Source organism: Balaenoptera physalus, assembly GCF_965194825.1.
Source record: "Balaenoptera physalus genome assembly, chromosome: 6".
NCBI lineage: Eukaryota > Metazoa > Chordata > Mammalia > Artiodactyla > Balaenopteridae > Balaenoptera > Balaenoptera physalus.
The window spans coordinates 14901364-14920874 of NC_138885.1; the positions used below are offsets into that span (position 1 = coordinate 14901364).

At 42.1% G+C, this 19511-nt stretch overlaps 1 long non-coding RNA gene across 3 annotated transcripts in view; it reads left to right on the forward strand.

Moving 5' to 3' along the window:
* The window catches only part of LOC309662768, a 77370-nt gene that overhangs the window by 15784 nt on the left and 42075 nt on the right, over positions 1-19511 (forward strand). Inside the window, exons 6-7 of one of the 3 annotated variants that reach the window (XR_014264936.1) lie at positions 6135-6284; positions 19303-19363. The exons of the other annotated variants lie outside the window; for them this stretch is intronic. This is a non-coding gene — a long non-coding RNA (uncharacterized lncRNA). The remainder of the gene's footprint in view (positions 1-6134; positions 6285-19302; positions 19364-19511) is intronic. 3 annotated transcript variants of the gene reach the window in all.

The following is a 19511-nucleotide window of genomic DNA, read 5'->3' on the forward strand; positions in this document are numbered from 1 at the left end:
ACCACTGCGCCACCAGGGAAGCCCACGTTTCCATTTTTAATCCATTTTGAGTTTATTTTTGTATATGGTGTTAGAGAATGCTATGATTTCATTAAAGGTTACTTATCTTCAAGTATATATTTGGCAATCTGGAAATTAGAAAAACTGATGTGTGACTGTCAAAATAGATCGCTCAAAGTCCAAAATGTAAAGCCCATGTCTTTTATTCAAGAAAGAGCCTCTCAAGTCCTACTAATCTCTGGACTCTTGATCTACCCACACTCCTATGAAGATTGGTGACTTTGATTTCTCATCTGCAGAAACCACAAACGTTGGGGGTGGGTGGGCGGAGGAGAACAGATACAGAGAGCCATGCTGATAGGCAGCAAGAAGCGATTGCTGACATTGAGAAGGACACTATAAAACACATTCAAACTTAAAAAAACGACAGAAATTTTGGATCGTAATTTAGGATTATTGAGCATAGGAGTAGCCTTCTATCTTTCGGCAGCCTTTGAGAGTGTTACTATGTGGCACCGGAAGTTTCTAATGATGATTCCTGGAGTCTTAGTTTTCTGTGTTGTCCCAGAAATACCAAGTGGGTGGGATTCTGCCACACCCCTATTTCTCACGTCAACTCTTCTTTTTATCTATTTCGTATGTTAGAATTGTATAATGAGGCTTCTCGCTTAAAATGTATAGTATTTGAAAGCCAACAGTTTAGAGTATAGTTTGGTTCCATGTTGAGGCTGAGTCATTAAGAAAAGATTAAATTATGCTCAGCCTTCTTTGTGTAAAAGGCAGAGAAAGGTATAAAATATTTCAGAAATATTTGCATTAAAATGGTGAAAATAAAAGTTCTGGCATGGTAATCTCTAAGTAAATATTTGTTGAATGGATGAATTACTAAATGCAAAAGAGAGAAACTCAATGTATCATAAAAGTTGCCTTCCCTCACATCACTGAATAAATAAGGCAGGACTGAATGTGGCTCCTTTATTGAATTTTGTTGTGTTTATGTATACCTGGGTTCAGTCTTCTAAGAACAGCTCAAATAGAGAGGTGACAACATTTGGCAGGGCACTTGTCGGAAGTGCTTTCAGGTATCATCTGGAATCTTTAAAATGTCTTTAAGAAATACATCATCGTGGGGCTTCCCTGGTGGTACAGTGGTTAAGAATCCACCTGCCAATGCAGGGGACACGGGTTTGAGCCCTGGTCTGGGAAGATCCCACATGCCGCGGAGCAACTAAGCCCGTGTGCCACAACTACTGAGCCTGCGCTCTAGAGCCTGCAAGCCACAACTACTGAGCATGTGCGCCACAACTACTGAGCCTGCGCTCTAGAGCCTGCAAGCCACAACTACTGAGCATGTGCGCCACAACTACTGAAGCCCGTGAGCCACAACTACTGAGTCCGCGCGCCTAGAGCCCATGTTCCGCAACAAGAGAAGCCACCGCAATGAGAAGCCCGTGCACCACAATGAAGAGTAGCCCCCGCTTGCTGCAACTAGAGAAAACCCATGCACAGCAACGAAGACCCAACACAGCAACGAAGACCCAACGCAGCCAAAAAAAAAAAAAAAAAAATCATCGAAGTATTTGGAGTGAAAGCTGATGAGCCATTCTCTTGCAGATGTGGAAACTGAGACTGACATCAGCTCTGGAGGAAGTGCAATTTATTTTATTTATGTAATTAATATAGTTAATTAAAGAGAAAGGTACTTATTTTCTTAAAGGTAATTGATTCATTTGTTATTTTGTGCATTGAGTATCTAGTGCCAAGAATGAGGCAGAGCTAAACATGAAATATATATATATATATATATATATATATATATATGAATATATGTATTTTACAATTTTAACTATATATATATACACACATATATATAAAACTAAAATTGTAAAATACAACATGTATGGATGTAAGCACCACATATACATACATGTATGTGTATATATCCTTGGTTTTATCTCTTGACTGCACAGCCTAAAATTTTTAGCATCTGGCACTTTATAAGGAGAGTTTGCCAACTCCTGTTCTATAGTCTCACCAACCAACACTTGGATGTTGCCAGGCTTTAATTTCAGCTATTCTGATGGGTCTGTAATCGTATTACACTGTAATTTTAACCTTTATTTCTCTAATTTCTAAATTTACTGGGTACCTGGCGATTTGGATGTTATCTTCTAATGAATGTCTATTCAGGTCTCTTGCCCATTTTTCTTTTAGGTTGTCTGCCTTTTTCTTACTGATAGATAGTTCTTTACATGTTCTGGATGTAAGACTTTGTCAGTTTTGTGTTGCAAGTTTCTTCTTCCACTGCATAGTTTGCCTTTTAACTTTCTTTGCGGTCTCGTTTGATGAACAGAAGGTCTGCATTTTTATTTACCCATCTTTTTCTTTATAGTTATGTTTTGTTTAGGAAGCCGTTTCTTACCTTGATCATGCAACTAGTCCCCTAATTTAGCATCTGAAACAGTGACTCTCACACTTTCCTGTGCATCAGAGTCACCTGAAAGGCTTGGCTGAGACCCACTGCCACACTTTCTAGCTGAGCACATCTTGGGCGAGGCTGGAGAGTTTGCATTTCTATCAAGTTCCCGGGTGGTGCTGATACTGCTGGTCTGGGGTCTTTATACCTATGATCCACCAGAAGTTATGAAGGGTCAGTTTTCATTTCTTTCCTATGGAAATCCAAGTACCATTTGTTGACAAGATTCTGTAAGCCAAGTGTCAAAAAGTACATGTATTTGTTTCTGGGCTCTCCAGTCTACAGTGGTCTCTTTGCCTGGCCTGGGCCAGTACCACTGTCTTGTTACTACTGTAGCACTATCTTGAGTCTTGATATACGGTAAACTGCCCATCCTTCCTTTCCCTTCAATATACATTTATGACCAGCTTGTCAATTTACTGTCTCTCTCTCTCTCGGAGTTTTCATTAGAAGTGAATTAAATCTATGAATTGGTTTGGAAGAATTGATACATTTACAATATTGAATCTCCTAATTCAGGCTTCTCAACCTTTTTTTCCCTAATATTGCTCCAAGGAGTCTTTTTTAGACTTTTTCCCTCTAATTACCCCCCTACCTCCATGAAATGTTAATGCCACAGAGATACCGTATATCTGTGCCTTACACACAGATAAGGACAGTAAGATTTTTCATCCCCCCAGAACCAATTTTTATTCCTTCTGGGGGAGATTTCAGTCCTGTTGTGAATATGTATCCCAATCCATAGTATAGCTTTCCATTTATTTAGATATACTTTGACTTCTCTTAATAATGTTTCTAATTTTCTGTGTAGCAGTCAAACACACTTATTTTTAGGTTGATTCCTAGGTATTTTGGAATGTAGGGTTCATGCCCTCCTGGGTTGGCTGTGCAGCTCCCAGGCAGGCTCAGGTGAACAGGTGTGGTCACTGCTGTGCAGGGCCTCCTGGCTCCCCACCTCATTAAATCTTGATTTGAGGCACCATTTTTCAAGACCTATGGTTGAAAGTCCTAGTGTAATTCCAAACTCATTTGTCATTTGCACTATAAAAGAAAATAATATATATGATTGTAAGTGCAGAACAGACATTTGGAAAGGAGGGCCACATCTTGGAAAGCATTCATAATTAAGGTGTAAACAACAGTGATTATTTGTTTCATGGTTTATATGAACAGTGTGAAAATGTATCAGTAGATGGCACTGTTTCTTAATAGATAAAGAAAGCCCTAAACTGGTGGAATAGGTTTGAGGAAACTATTTTTTTGTTAAATCGGAATTAAGAATAAGATAAATAAAACTAAAGAAAGTTCTGCAGAATCCCCTGTGATCTACTTCTCTGGTGAGCTTAATTAAAGTCAATGAAGACGCTTAAAGCTCTTTCACCCCCTCATTTGCGGTGGGCTGTTGCTCTAACTGTGTCTTTTCCCAGGCCAGGAGAAGTAAGTGACAGCATATTGTGCAGTTGGTGTGGCCAGAATAAGATCACCCAGGCGGAAGCACCGCGTGCCTTGCTGTGTGTGGCCCTGTGATCTGCACAGAAGGCAATGCTGGTTTTCGTTTTCAGAACGATCTGTGTGGAAGACAGCATGAAACATGAAAGGAATAAAACCCAAGCCTCCCATCACTGTGTTTTCTGTGCAGCAGAGTGGAAGATCTGGTTGCAGACCCTGCCTCTGCCACGTACTAGCTATTTGACCTTAGCAAACCATTTAATCGCTCTGACCTCAGTTTCATTACCTGAAAAACGGAGGTAATACCTACATGACACAGGGTGTTGTGAGGAGTAAATGAGGCAACATCTATAGAGCACTTAGCCTGGCACCAGAGGGTGACAGTGTGCTATTGGGATTAGTTTGTGCTCTTCGGAGCTTTGAAAGTGGCACAGAAAGTAGACCTCGTGGGATGTCAGTGATAACTGTCGTGTGCCCAGGTGACAAACATCATCGAACCTGGCTACTTGCATCGCTCTCAGGTTTGAGCTCTGTAACCCAGGCGAATGGACTTAAGCAGTAGAACCCAAACCTGTTTGCTTCCTGGTTTCCCTGAGGAGCTTCCAGAAAGCAGCAGTGCCTCGGCCCTAGAGATTCTGACTTAACTGGTCCAGGGGGGTCAGGTCTGAGGAGACTTCAGTGGGCAGCTGCGTTGAGATGCCGGTTTACAGTGAGCCATCTTTACGTGGTGTCACCTACAGAGGGTCTCAGGCTTGGGGTGTGGCCGCAGGTTCGTATGTGAGTATCCGGGAGGTGTCGGAGCCATTCCTCTCCTCCCGGGCGCTGTGCGGTCCGCTCAGGTAGCTGGCTCACAGGCATCTTTGACAGCTGGTTCTGACTGGGCAGAGGGGCAGTTAAGATATAAGGGGCATGTTTCCCCCTCAGATGTACTCCCGGAAATAGAGAAATAAAGCTCTGTGAGCGAATCATAGAGACCATACTGAGGTATTGTATTTTTTCTCACCTTTTTCTTATCTTTGTGCTTCTGTGCCTATGTATGTCTGTGTGCATACCTTCCTGCTTTCTTTCTGTCATGTGTGTTTGTTCTGTTTCTTTCTGTCTGCCTCTCTGTGTGTGTCTCTGCTCTGTACCTGTCTGCATCTGTTTGTCTCTCTCTTGATTCCTCTGTTGGGGCAGGGCCTGATTTATGCACCCCGCGGTTACCAAGTATATTAGGGTTCTGCAGAGAAACAGAACCATTAGAAGATGATGTATGATTATATACATATAGTTATATATGTATGTCATAGAATGACATACATATATAAAGAGATTTATTCTGAGGGATTGGCACACACGATGATGGAAGCTGACAGGTCCCAAGATCTGCAGAGGCAAGCCTGAGACCCAGGAGTGCCGATGGTGTGAGTTTCACTTTCAGTCCACGTCCAAAGTCAGGAGAAGACTAATGTCCCAGTTTGAAGATAGTCAGGGAGAGAGATATTCTACCTTACTCAACCTTTCTGTTCTATTCAAGCCTTCAACAGATTAGATGGGACCCACTCACACTGGGGAGGGCAATCTGCTTTAGTCAGTCTACTGATTCAAATGTTAATCTCACTCAGAAACAGATACACCTAGAAAAATGTTTGACCAAATATCTGGACACCCCGTGGCCTGGTCAAGTTGACACATGAAATTAACTGTCATACCATAGAAGTCCATATGTCCACCATCCTAGAATTTCTGGGTCAGAAAAGTCTTAAACCAGATGACTAAGGGTCAAATCAGGAAAGTCTTGTTCGTCTCCCACCCTCATGCCTATGTTACATCCAATGATAATACACCCAGGAAGCTTCACTCTGTATGTTACCTACGTGACCACTTTTTCTAGGTCATGACGAGGTATGAGGTCACTGAACATGAGACCCCTTTTCTATCTATTCTAATAGAGTATAACAGAACTAGGTTAAACATGGTTTATTTACATCACTGAGAAAATCTAAACACATTTCCTACTTGCACTGGTGATATTACTCAACTGAAAGAATTCAGCAGTTTGACTATGCAACTGCCTGAACTCACTTCTTGATTAACATCTCTGGAAAAAAAAGAGTTTCAGTCATTCGCACCCTGTTTGCCAGGGTGAACCCCAGGGCGTTTTAGTTGTCCGTCAGGAAAGAAGGTTTTCCCCAAACTCACTGTCTCCCATCCTGACTTCTTTTTTTAGGTTATCTCATGCTCCTTCCTCACTGGAATTTTGTCTGACATCCCCAAACATCTAAATGCTTTATCATCCAGAACATATACGCCCGGGCTGCTCCAGATGTAAACTGTCTTGTGGAAATACCTCGGAGTTTGAAAATGTCAATACAGGTTTGTCAGTATATAAATTTTATGACGTTTAAAACAGAACTTTTAAAAAAAGGTTTTAAAGCAAACTGTTCTATCCAATGGGAATAAAAGAAAAGGCAGGTCCATAACTATATAATAGAACTATAATACCCTGAGCTAAAGACTATGTAATTATGCCAGTGTTTTATATTCTTTTCTGAAAATCTTTGGGACAAATTATTACAATTTTCTTGTTTTATGTGGAACATTAAAATATTTCCAACAGGGCTGTGTTTTGGAAAGTGTAGGGAAAAAAGCAGTTTCAAATATTAAAAATTGAAAACAATAAATGATAATTTCTGTGCTCTTGCCAGAGGCTAGAGGCAGAGGTGAGGCTCTGGCACAGAGAAGGCTGAAAGAGATGCAAGTGTAAGAACTGGTGGTGGAGGAAGCAGAGAGGGCGAGGCGTGGACCCCAGGAACCTCTCGAGGCTTCTTCCCTCACGATCCTCTTGGCAATACTGGTCAGCGCTTACACCGTCCCAGAAAGCGACCGTGTGCCTCCAATCTCTAGGAGCAACTTCAGAATCATTGCAGGCCATTTCCAGTCGATCTGGCAGTATATCCAGGTCTGCGATGGGAACTGGGATAAACCGGGGCCATTAATTCTGCTGGAGTTCTTAAAGCCTCCCAGTCAATTTAGGGGCAGATTCTTTTTGCCCTGCAAAGGAATCCAGCTTTTAAAATAAAAGTTGAACCAAGAGGCAAGGATGGTTCAGTAACATTCTGTGTTTTCAGGCTGGCTGAGCACAAGTCAGGAATTTGGTTAGTGGCACCAAGGAAATAGATGAGAAGGAAAACCAAAGACTGTGTCACGGAGAAACGACTGATTTGCTCTGAGGAAACCTGTGTAGGAGGCCTCTAGGGAGAACCTGCTTTTTGAAGCTATTGAGTGTCAAAAATAAGTGGCGCCTGGTCCGTGGTTGAGATCACTTCCAAGTGCTTCTAACCTCTGTGAAGCAGCGTCTCACAGTCGTGGCATCTCTGGCTTGGCTTCAACAGGGGCACACACAGCACCTCCTGCACTTTTCTCTGCCAGATTCAAAACCAGAGTATATAGGTGCAAATACTTATTTCTGAGAACTGGAGGAAGCCTAGTGATTTGTGTGGTAAGAGATCCACAGATTTATCTTGCCACACGGCAACTGCTGACTGGCGTCTTTCTCTTCATTGAACTATAAACTCCTTGCAAGCAGGGTAGCAAAGACTCTCTCCTTGACCCGACTTTAGTCAGGGTCCTCTGAGCCCTCTTCTTGACTAGATCCTGATTTGGATGCTGTCCTTAGCCCACTTTGTCCAATTTAAGCAAAAATCCTGCTGGGTCAGTTTATCGAAAAATTCCCTACCCTTGATATCTAATCAAATCCCTCACCCTCAATATCTTATCACCCTTGACTGCCTTCAGCAAGAATACTGTTGAGTTGGTCTAGCAAGAATTCTCCTTATCTCTACTGTTTCCTCTTAGTAACTTTTCATCCACTGAAAAATTATCAATATCTTATCACCCTTGTCTGCCTTCAGCAAGAATACTGTTGAGTTGGTCTAGCAAGAATTCTCCTTATTCCTACTGTTTCCTCCTAGTAATTTTTCATCTACCTTAGTAATTTTTCATCCACTGACCTTCACCCTGCTTTTGGCTGTAACCCCCCCCTTGTCCTTGTTGTATTCAGGGTTGAGCCTGACCTCTCTCCCTTATTGCACCCTCCCCCCCCACCCCAAATTGTGGTAGTCCCTTGAATAAAGTCTTCCTTACTGTCTTAGCAGGTGTCAGAATACTTTTTTTCCTGCAGCTTGACTTTGCATCTCTAGGATCAAACACAGGACCTGGATCATAATGGGTGCTCAATAATTTTTGAAGGGACAAAAGAATGAATGAAAGAAATAGGTAGCTTGGTTTAGCATTGCAAGCAGGGGCTTTGAAGACCACAGACCTGTGTTCAAATTCGTGTTCTGATATTTCCCAGCTATGAGGTCATGGGTAAACTATTGAACTTTCTTATGTTCAGCTTCCTCAGCTGTAAGAATGAAGAAAATAGAACCTATTTTATAGAGTTGTTCTGAGGAGCAAATGTGATAATGTGAAATGTTGGGTACTTGGTTTTTGATCAATAATGATTGTCATTGTTATTGTTATTAGTAACAGCGATGGCAAAATGACCACCCAGCCTGGGGCATGTAGGGAAGGTGTAATTCTCCATTTTTTCCAAGGATTTCCCATTCTGTTATAGATGAAATTGTGTCCCCCTCCCTACCCCCCCGCCCAATTCATCTGTTGAAGTCTTCACTTACAATGTGACTATATTTGGAGATAGGGCCTTTAAGGAAGTAATTAAGGTTAAATGAGGTCATAAGGATTGGGGGCTGATCTGATAGGAATGATGTCCTTATAAGAAGAGAAAGAGACATCAGAGCTCTCTCTCCCCCAGCGTGCACAGAGGAAAGACCATGTGTAGATATAGCGAGAAGGTAGCTATCTACAAGCCAAGAAGAGAGATCTCACCAGAAACCTTCACACCTTGATCTTGGACTACCAGCTTCCAGAACTGCGAGAAAACAAATTTCTGTTGTTTAAGGCAGCCAAGTCTGGTATTTTCTTATGACAACCGGAGCCAACTAGTGAATATTCTAAGGCCCACTGCTGACACTTAGCTCCTCACTATGTAAACAACCCCCTTTACCCCCTCACGTTGTCATTTCTCCAGCCATCATTGCATTCTTTACTTACTCAATCTGATTTTTATCAATTCCATCTAAGCCTTTGTACCCTTTTCCAGAATTTGGCTCTTCAAAGACTATTATTATCTTCTCATCAAACTATCTTTCAAATGAAAATTGATATCCAAAATTTTGAGTTCATAATTTTATGTGACCGAAGTGCTAATTAATTTTGTAAACAAGACTTGAGATGATTGGACAAAATTACAGAGAATTAATGCAGATTGGGAAGGCTTCATGGAGGAGCTATATCGTGTGTTAAGAAGGGAGAGGAATTTCATTATTTTGGCCAAAGAGAAGGTGGAAGCCTGCATTTTTTGAGGCACTGAGCCCATTAATGCTTGTGATTCAACTTTTCAAAGAGCAATTCCCTTTCCATGACACCATCTGGGGGAGCAGTTGTTCCAGTTATTTATTGCCTAACAAACCACCACAAATTTAGTGGCTTAAAATACTGATTATTTATTTTGCCCATGAATCTGAAGTCTGGCCAGGGCTTGGCAGGGACAGCACGTCTCTGTGATGAAATCTGGGGCAGGTCTACTGTGGGCTGGAGGAGCCACTTCCAAAGTGGCTCATTCACGTGACTGGAAGTCTGGTTGCTCAGCTAGACTCTGGGTCAGCTGCTTGGGCTTCCTCACAGAATGGTAGCTGGATTCCAAGAATGAGGTCTTAAGAGACAGGAAGGAAGTAGAAGCTGCCAGTTGGTAAGGACTGGTCTTGGAAACTGGCATGGTGTCACTTTTGCCTTAATGTATTGGTCAAGTTGTCATGGAGCCCAGATTCTAGAGGAGGGACCCTAGACCTCTCCTAATGGGAGACCTGTCAAAGAATTTTGGGTCCATGTTGTAAATATGACACAGCAGATTGTATATATCAGGGGTTCTCCAATCCTGGCTGTATTTTAGAAACACTTTGAAGTTAAAAATAAAATACCAGTGCTTGTGACCACCTCAAGAGATTTTGGTTTAATTGGGCTAGGGGAGGCCTGGGAATCTATATTAAGCAAAATAGGAGGTGATTCTGACATGCAACTTTGGTCTGTGGGCCAAAGTTCCTGTGTGCAAGGATTGGCAAAAATGAGCCTTGAGTCAAAGGGTGAGAATGAGACTCCTCTGGCCATCCGGAGCCTGATGCAAGATGACACAGCTCAAGAAGTTTGCCCAAGAGTTATCCCAACACCACTGCCTACAAGATAAATTGCTTCCAAATGAGTATGGGGAAAATCTTTCAATTAAAAGGACCTGCCATCATCATACATGTTTTTTCTCATTTCACATTTTACCTGAAGATTGTAAATATTACGGAAAAAATCAACAATGCTGCCATATTGCCATGATCTAATTTGTCTTTTCTGATTGTGTGAAGCATGGGTAGGCATCTGGCATCACATTTCCAGACCACAGAGAACGAACGATGTTAAACATTTATAGTGTACTTAATCATCTGTCAGAAATGTACAAAAGCATAATGTCTCATTAATAATTATTAAATCATTGAGTCACACAGAAGGAGATGTTCCCCTCTTTCCTTACATAATGACCAGTAACCACTAAAACATAGGCCATTTGTGAGGCATGACCAGCATATCTGATAGTGGAAATCTGCTTGAGGAAATTAATAAAAAATCTTATTAAGAGATAGACTTTTAGAAAGGAAGAAAACATGCGTATGGATGCTGTAATATTCAGCCAGGGCAAATAGATGCTCCCTCCCTGTTTAGAGTCAGGTTAAAATTCAGTCAGGTAATTGCTAGGAGTGAAGAAATGTGACAGGAAATGATCTTATTTGCTTTCTGAGGTTAGATAACTCATTTCAAAATGCCCAGCTTTGGGCTTTTATTCATAAGTATACGTATCATTTTATGAATAAAAGAGATACATATTTTGATTTGGAATGAGGCTGGGCTGGAAGGTGTAATTTTTCAGGACTTGGTTTTTATTTCTGATGCTGTTCATGAGGATTTTTTAATTTATAGGAACTTTTAATATCAGGCAATGTCATTTTAGCAACATATAATGCAAGAATTGAATTACATCTGTTGTAGATTCCACCCCCCATCTCCCAATATTCAGCCCAGAGAATTTAAAGATTTAGCCTTTAAAAAATTTGCAAGCTATAGTTTTCTTTACAGCAGCTGATATGCTCAACTCTTCTTTTTTTAAAAAAAAAAAAAATAATTAATTAATTATTTATTTATTTTTGGCTGTGTTGGGTCTTCGTTTCTGTGCGAGGGCTTTCTCTAGTTGCGGCAAGCGGGGACAACTCTTCATCGTGGTGCGCGGGCCTCTCACTGTCGCGGCCTCTCTTGTTGCGGAGCACAGGCTCCAGACGCACAGGCTCAGTAGTTGTGGCTCACGGGCCCATCCGCTCCGCGGCATGTGAGATCCTCCCAGACCAGGGCTCGAACCCGTCTCCCCTGCATTGGCAGGCGGATTCTCAACCACTGCGCCACCAGGGAAGCCCTGATCAAGTCTTCTTATTTTTTCATTTTCAACCTTAAACTTTCTTCATTCTGAGTAAAAGTGAAGCTTTCTAATCTATACATGTGACAATTGCATGATCTGGTCAACCAAGGTCGTGGTTCAAGGTTGTGTGGAATTGTTATGGGTATCACATGCTGTCTGTTTTGGCCTGATGTGGCATTCTGTGCTACCAATATTCCTTCAGTCAAACTTTTGGAGTCTTTCACACATTGCTCTTTACCATGCTAAAGCCGGGCTTTGGCAAAAAGTCTCAAACACACAATATTTGCTTTTGGTGCTCATCTTTCCAGTTCTGGGCCAGTAATCGGTAACCACATTCCTTCCCGCCCTTAGTTATCCCTCTGCACAGTTGTTAGACACAGCCTTCTCATAGACCTTTGAACCATTGTGGATTGAAGCACTTGTTAGTTGCCACTTACCAGGAAATCGTCAGAATGTCTTGTGTGTGTTATCACGTCTCCCAGAGGTTTTGGGAAGGAGGACCACGTTTAAAATGCCTCTTAAAATTTGGTAAGATTTACTTTCATGTTAATTTGCCCGAACAAATGAATAAAAATCTTCCCCTCCATTGTCCATAAATGATTTAAAGCATTTATAAGGATACATTTAATTTTTTAAAATACCATAAATAGGATTAGGTGAGAAACAAGAAAGAAATGTACTGGTGGAGATATGAAAAGGGGCCAGGAATGAAGGCAAAACAAAAATGCAGACTATACAATCTGTTACTCTTGAAACAGATGGGCCTCAAATTGTTCTGTAAGTATGCTAGAGACTAAATGAAAAAGGAACATTTGCTTGGTTGTACTATTCAGAGTACATGAGAATAAAAACAAACCCATCCCTAAGGAGAGGCACAGTTCATTCCGATATTATGGCAAGAATAACATTCCTTCTGGGATTCTCTCTAATGAGCACACTGTATAGTGCAGCAGTGTCCTCAACCTCCTCCGTGTAGACACCTGAGGCTCCACTGGTGTGTCCTTGTGTTTCTCAATGTAGACTGATGGCGTCACACCAAAGCCCAAGTCAGTGAAAGCCTTTGAGAATATGAAAGGGAGAAAGGCAAAAGACAGTCTTAGTTCACAAATTCCTGCTGGTCTAGCTTAATTCAAGAGTGGACCTTAGAATATCTGGGTGGAAGGATAGATTTTACACATTCTCCATCATAATTTTTTCTCTAAACTGAGCTTTTGGTAAATACCAGAAAGCAGCAGCATGTTTAATGTTACACTTGCTTAAGGTGTGCGCATTTTGTGTCACCAATTAAGTATGGACCCAAAGGCCCTAACGGACAGTGGCTGGGGGTAAAAAGTTGACACACCCTGTGAAAACAGGTGCTGAGAGAGTGCTTACCTGAATCAATGTCCATTCCACTCTGGTAAGAGGTCAGCTGAAAGAATCTCTGTGTGCAAGGGCCGAGGGCTGAATTGTGTTTTACTATCTCTAAGCATTTTTGCAATTACTGTTGCAGGAACACGAGAATCAAAGAAGTAGGGCTGACAAATGATAATAGTCAAGGTGAATCATTGCCAAAGGCAGAGGGAGTGAGGAAGTAAGATGGCTGATTTGTGCAGATTCTAAGATGCATCTAAATGGAGCTTTCTGGCAAAGCAATTGATTTACTTGTCCCTTTATTCATGCAATACGTAAAAACACATGGTTTAGTTCTCTCTGTCTGTTTTTTTCATTCTCATCTTCCACAGATAGATCGATCTCCCTATGCCTTCCACTGGAGGTTTTGGAGCTCACTATTTGTTGTATGGCTTCTCAGCGCCAGTTACCCTCAGAGAGCAGGGTGCCAAGCCTACTCATATGGTCATATAAAGACTTCAGTCCTATATTCTGTTAATGACGGAGGTCCTGGTGTCAAGGAGAGAATTGTTTCCATTTTCTTGTATTTAAATTGAGTAATAAGATAATGGCTAGGAATTACCATTAGCAACACAGATATGAGAGGTCATTCTAACTTCCTCACTAGAATAATTGTTGGGAAGCCATAGTTTTATGCTGAATGATTTTGGGACCTAATTACTGAATCTGAAAGGCTGTTTTTAAAATGTCAGTAATGGTAGAAAAAGATCCTTTATTCTTAAAGACCAGCCGGGAACGAGCAGTACAAAATGTTCTCATTAAAATTTCCCTTCTCTTTTTAAAATAGATGATCAAAGATCCTGGCGTTTCTATCATTTTAGGAGATGTATACATATATGAGGAATGGCACATAGGAAGACTCAGATCTTTACGACACGTGGAAGTTCACGGAATAAGAGAAAATTCAAAGTGGAAGGCAATGTCTAGCCCAGCCTCCTCATTTTGCAGATGAGGAAGCAGTGATCTACAAGGGGGGCATTACTTACAAATGTCGTAAGTTTAATGGCAGAGCAAGTATTGGGTCCAGGGTTCCTCTTTCTGAATCTGGTGGCCTGTCAGTGGTGTCTAGCAGATGCTGGCTGCCCCATTCCTCCTTGCTCCTATAATGTCTACTTTGTTGTTGCCATAATATGCCCAGCCCCAGTGAGACAGATGGTGACTATCATGGTAATGTTGACTGAAAAAAATGCACAACCTAAAAGTGGAGAGTTATGTTTTATTTGGCGAACTTTCTGAGGACTTCAAGCTCAGGACACAGCATCTCAGATAACGCTGAGAAAACTGTTCCAAAGAGTCAAGGGGGGAGGGGGAATCAGGATACACAGGAGTTTTTGCAACAAAGGCCAGGTATTCAGAACATCAAAAGATTACTGTTAATTAAAGAAAACCAGACATCTCAAGTTAAGGAATTTAGCTCTTCTCTATGTATGGGAAGATGCAAGAGTCTGGGCTCACTGAAATCATTCTTTTGACATGCACCTCAGCTATCTGGGGCCAGTATCCTATGTTTTCTCATCCTGAGTCTCCTCAGGGTGCGCCATGGGGGTGGCTGCAGGGGCTGACTGCTAGACGGGCTTGGAAGTCGGCAGCCCGTTTGTCTCCATCCTGAGTTCCCTTAGAGGTCACCATCCCAGCAGCTGAAATGTAATGACTTGATGGCTGCAACAGCCTTTGTTTACTGGTATGGCAGGCAATATTTTAGTTCTCAGGAATCACGTTCCTCTTTGCTAGTGGGTATGCTGTGGACTATGGTATATGAGAGGCACTTTGCTGGTGCCCTTTGGAAGAGTTTTACCTCCCTGACAAGATGAGGCACTTGAGATTCGAGCCCTTTTGCTAATACTTCCCTTGCTTTCTCTTTCGGACACTCTCATGGGACGATGCAAGGCTTAGAGCTGTGACAACTCCCCTTGCGACCATAAAAGGAGATTGTTGCCTCTGTATTGAAGTCTGCAGACTAGAAGGAGAAAATTAGTCTCATCCTTGTGGACATAACTGATCTCTGAGCAAGCCTGCGACTGACTACATCTTCTAATTAGGTTAGCAGAACATTCCTTTGATTTAGGGCAGGCAGGAGGGTGCTTGAATAGACAAGAGGCCCATGTGTTTGGAGAGCAGTGAATGAGAGGGAGTATAGAAGGAGGTGAGGTTAGGAGGTAAGGGGAGACCAAATCAGGTAGCGTTTTGTAGCTTGTTAGGCACTTTTAGCTTAGTGAATGGGAAACCATTGGAGACGTGTAAGCAGAAGCATGCTGTGTTCTGACTTATGTGTAAATGAATCACTCAGGCTGATATGTTGAGAATAGACCGTTAAGGTCAAACATAGAATCAGGGAAACCTACTGGGACTCTATTGACATAATCCAGGGGAAAGATGGAGGTAGCTTAGGCTAAGACAGTAGTGATAAAATTGTCTAGAAGTCATCAGAATCTGGATACATACTAAAGGTAAAGATAATAATGAATCGACGTAGTAAGTAGAGAGAGAGAGATAGAGATAAAGACAGAGAGAGAGAGAGAGAGAGAGAGAGACACTACAAGATTTTGGGCTTGAGCAATGGGAAGAGCAAAGTTGCCGTGAACATGACCTAGTTGGGGTAGACAGCAAGAGGAATGAAAGTTGGGGGGATGATCAGAGGTTCCATTCTAGACATGTTAAGTTTGAGGTGCCTATTAGACTTAATGGTAGCCAATAGTTAAATTGGCTGTCAGATCATGATGTCTGGAGTTCAGGGGAGAAATCCATGCTGGAAACGTAAATTTGAGAATTTTTATCATATTGATTGTATTTAAAGCCATGGAGCTAGATGTGATCTGTAAAGGGGCTAAGTATGGAGGGGAAAGAGAAGAGATGCAGACCTTGATCTCTGGCGTGCTCCAACATTTAGAGGTGAGGAGAAACTGGAGTCTGAGAAGGAGTAACCAGGAAACTAAGAGGAAAACCAGGATAGAGGGTGATCCTGGAGGCCAAACCAAGAACGTGTTCAAGGAGGAGGGAGTAATCACCTGGGCCAACAAAGTCAAGTTGGCTCAAATCCCCAGCCAGGGTCTAAGGGGATACTCAGGGTCTCCTTCCAATACTTTCTAGTGGTCTTGGGGGTGGTGGGGAGGGGGAGAAGGAATACTTGCATGTCTTCAAGTTGTCTCTGACACCACAGTCTTCTCGTTTAGACTTCTTAATCTCTACTTGCGTTTCGACCACTCCGTACACTGTCCCATTTTGCTACCACATCACTATACTGGGGACTTCCTTGACCATCTCCTCTCTCCAGTCCACCAACTCCAGGCTGCGTGTGTGGCAGACTGAATGGAACATTTAGGGCGTCTGGGGGGGTGACATCACAGGGCAACACAACATTCAATGGAATGAATCAGCCAGGATAGGCTGGGTTGTGCTATGGTAACAAACAACTTCAAATATCAATGACTGAAACGAAGAAATAAAATTCTTCAGTTGGGCATGTAAGATTTGTGTATTTCACTTTCTGTACATTTTGCCAAAAAAGAACTGCAAACAAATATTGGGCTCTACTTAGCAACATGCATGCTGAAGTATTTAGGGATGATATGTATTGATGTCTGCAACTTACTTTGAAATGCATCCAAAAAATAAAATATATTGATGAGTGGATAGAAGGATGAAAGGATGGGTAGATATGTCCTTTATAACCTAACTTGGAATCTTATGGAGCACTGCTTTCATGAATTCTGTTTGTGGAAACTGTCACAGAGACTTGTTCAAGGTCAAGGGGAGGGGAAATAGATTCCAGCTGTCAATGGGGGGAGTGACAACACACTGGAAGAGTATGTGAAACTAGAGATATTGCTGCGGTCATTTTTAGAATATGCAGTCCGCTGCAGCTGCATCTAATCTTTTTCTTGATGGGAATGTGTATAACAGCAGTGCTAAGGAAGCCTCCAGCAGCTGAGGTGATGCTTAGCCGTGGTGTAAGGAGTGATAGAATCTGACAGTCTGATTAGGTAGGCAGGACATATTTATTATTCCCAATTTGCATATGGGGAAACTGAGGCACAAGAGTTGACAAATATGCCCAAGGTCATGTGCTTTCATAAAGGAAATACTGGAAGTGGTTTCTAGTCTCCTGAACCTCAGCTCAGCTCCTGAGACAGCCAAGAGATTCTCACCCAGGCGTGAGGCATTTCCTCAACCTGAGGCAGGAGACACAACAGAATCTCCACGAGTGGAACCTGAGAGCTTTTATCTATCAAATGGAAAGACGCTTTTCAGAAAAGGTGAAAAATTCTGTATTAGATCTTACTGCTGCAATTAACTGTAGAACGTTTTGTTGAGTTCTTTGATTCTAAAATCTATTCATTTAACCAAGAACCCTTAATATAAAATCCCAGATTCTGAAGAATTTAGGAAGTATACTTGGATTTAATGAGGGAAAGAAAAACCTTTACTTCTTAGAGTTAATTCCTTGAGGAGTTACAGGTGAATTGACGAAATGAGTTAGTGACTTACTGCTTTCCCCTCGTGTCCGATTTCTGTAAACCTTTAGCGATTATTGAATGAGAAGAGTACTCTCTTTCCTTAGAGATCTTCAGGTCAATAAATGTTTATTGAGAACTTTCTATGCGCTAGAAACTGTGTTATGTATTGGGGGAACACAATACACACACCGTAGTATCTCCTCTGAAAAAGCTTACACGTAATTTATTTGAACGCCAAACAAGAAGTGCTATGATATTTAGATATGTACGCACTGCTTATGCTGGTATTGAAATTAGTTTGGGAGGGAAGGGACAGTCTTGCAGTAGAGGATGCTGGGCAGAGTCAAGAAGGAATTGTAGGAGTTCCCCAGGCATAGCTGGTGGGAAACAAGCAGAATACAACTTAATCTTTTGGAGCTTCATGCAATCCAAGATGAACTGGAATGGTAAAGATGATGAATAAAATGAATTTCCTCTTCTTCTGGTGTAGTAGGTTCCATTTGTCCACATCAGTGGACTTTCTTAGCCAATGTAACCCTCCACCTTCATGGATTGGATAGGGAACTCATCTGTTTTCTCATTTGCTTAAAATGAAGAAAAACATTATAAACACTTAAAATGAGTAGCATCTTTCAAAACCTCTTTGTTTGGTTTGTAGAGCTGAAATTTCCGTACTTGATCAATATTAACCTTTCAAGTTGGTTTGGGTTTTGGATGCACGGATTACTCAGTCTTTAAGGACTAATTGCTTTGGTTCCAGGGAGGGATTTGATTCCGCTTTTAAATGTGTTTCTCTTTGTAGTCTCCTCCTAAACTGGAAGATGGGCTGTGTCTTGCTTTAACAGTAACTTCTCAGTTTCCAACAAATTTGATGTGTAGCCACTAGGGAAAGCAGGATGAGGATCTTCAGACAGAAATTCCAGAGCCTCAGCTTCAGTTACAGGCTTTGCATCCCTCTCTCCTGCGGTGCTTTCTGAGCTAATTCTCAGAGGTCTGGCCTATCTCAGGTTCTAAAATGTGCCTGGATCACCACCACATGTCATGGCAAGATTAATACATAAAAAAAAGCCAGTCACAACTAAAATGCCCAACCAGAGGGGAATGTCTTCGTAAGTTATGGCACAGCCATGCTATTAAACGCACTGCTGTGGCTAAAGCGAATGAGGTAGTTCTGGGTCTTCTAAAAGAGAAAGATCTCAAAGATGTACTGTTGTGTAAAAAAAGTGAGCTGCAGAGCAATCTATGACACCATTTAGGTGAGAGTTACTCCCATGAAACCGTACTGTATGTTTCATGGGTCCACATACGTGGATGTAAATGCAAGGAGAAGCTCTGGAAACAGAGATGCCAAAGGGTAGCAATGGTTGTCTTCAGAAGACAGGATTGGGGGTAATGGCCAAGTAGGAGTTGGAGCTTATTTGTTATAGTTGAGAGTTCTTGTTACTCAGGGAAGAGACCATACTCATGAACTACCCATGTGACCTTAAAAACTAAATAGAAGTCAGTTGGAAGTGACTGTTCTAGGCAACGGTTGCCTTGGAGGGGGTTTAAATTAATTAAACAAGGAGGCCATTAGACAGATGTGGCTCTACTGCTGTAGTGCTGTCAGTGAGGAAGACGTTTTTCCTCTGCCCCTCTAGGTCTTCTGGCTAGTCCAAGATTTTTTTTTTTTTTTTTTTTTTTAAAGAAATTCACGTTCTTTTATTTATTTATTTATGACTGTGTTGGGTCTTCGTTTCTGTGCGAGGGCCTTCTCCAGCTGTGGCAAGCGGGGACCACTCTCCATCGCGGCGCGCGGGCCTCTCACCATCGCGGCCTCTCCCGTTGCGGAGCACAGGCTCCAGACGCGCAGGCTCAGCAACTGCGGCTCATGGGCCCAGCCGCTCCGCGGCACGCGGGATCTTCCCAGACCAGGGCCCGAACCCGTGTCCCCTGCATTGGCAGGCAGACTCTCAACCACTGCGCCACCAGGGAAGCCCCCCTAGTCCAAGATTTAAAGTGACATGAGACAGATTAACAGGAGAAGATCAAACAAAGGTTAGTAACACATATACATGTTACAATGAGTAACTCGCCAAAATGGCTGAAGCCCTCCTCTTAAATACCATCTTCAGCTAAAGACAAAACAGGATGCTGGGGGTAGGGGGTTGGGACTTCAAAGGGGAGGAAGGCAATTCACAAGGAG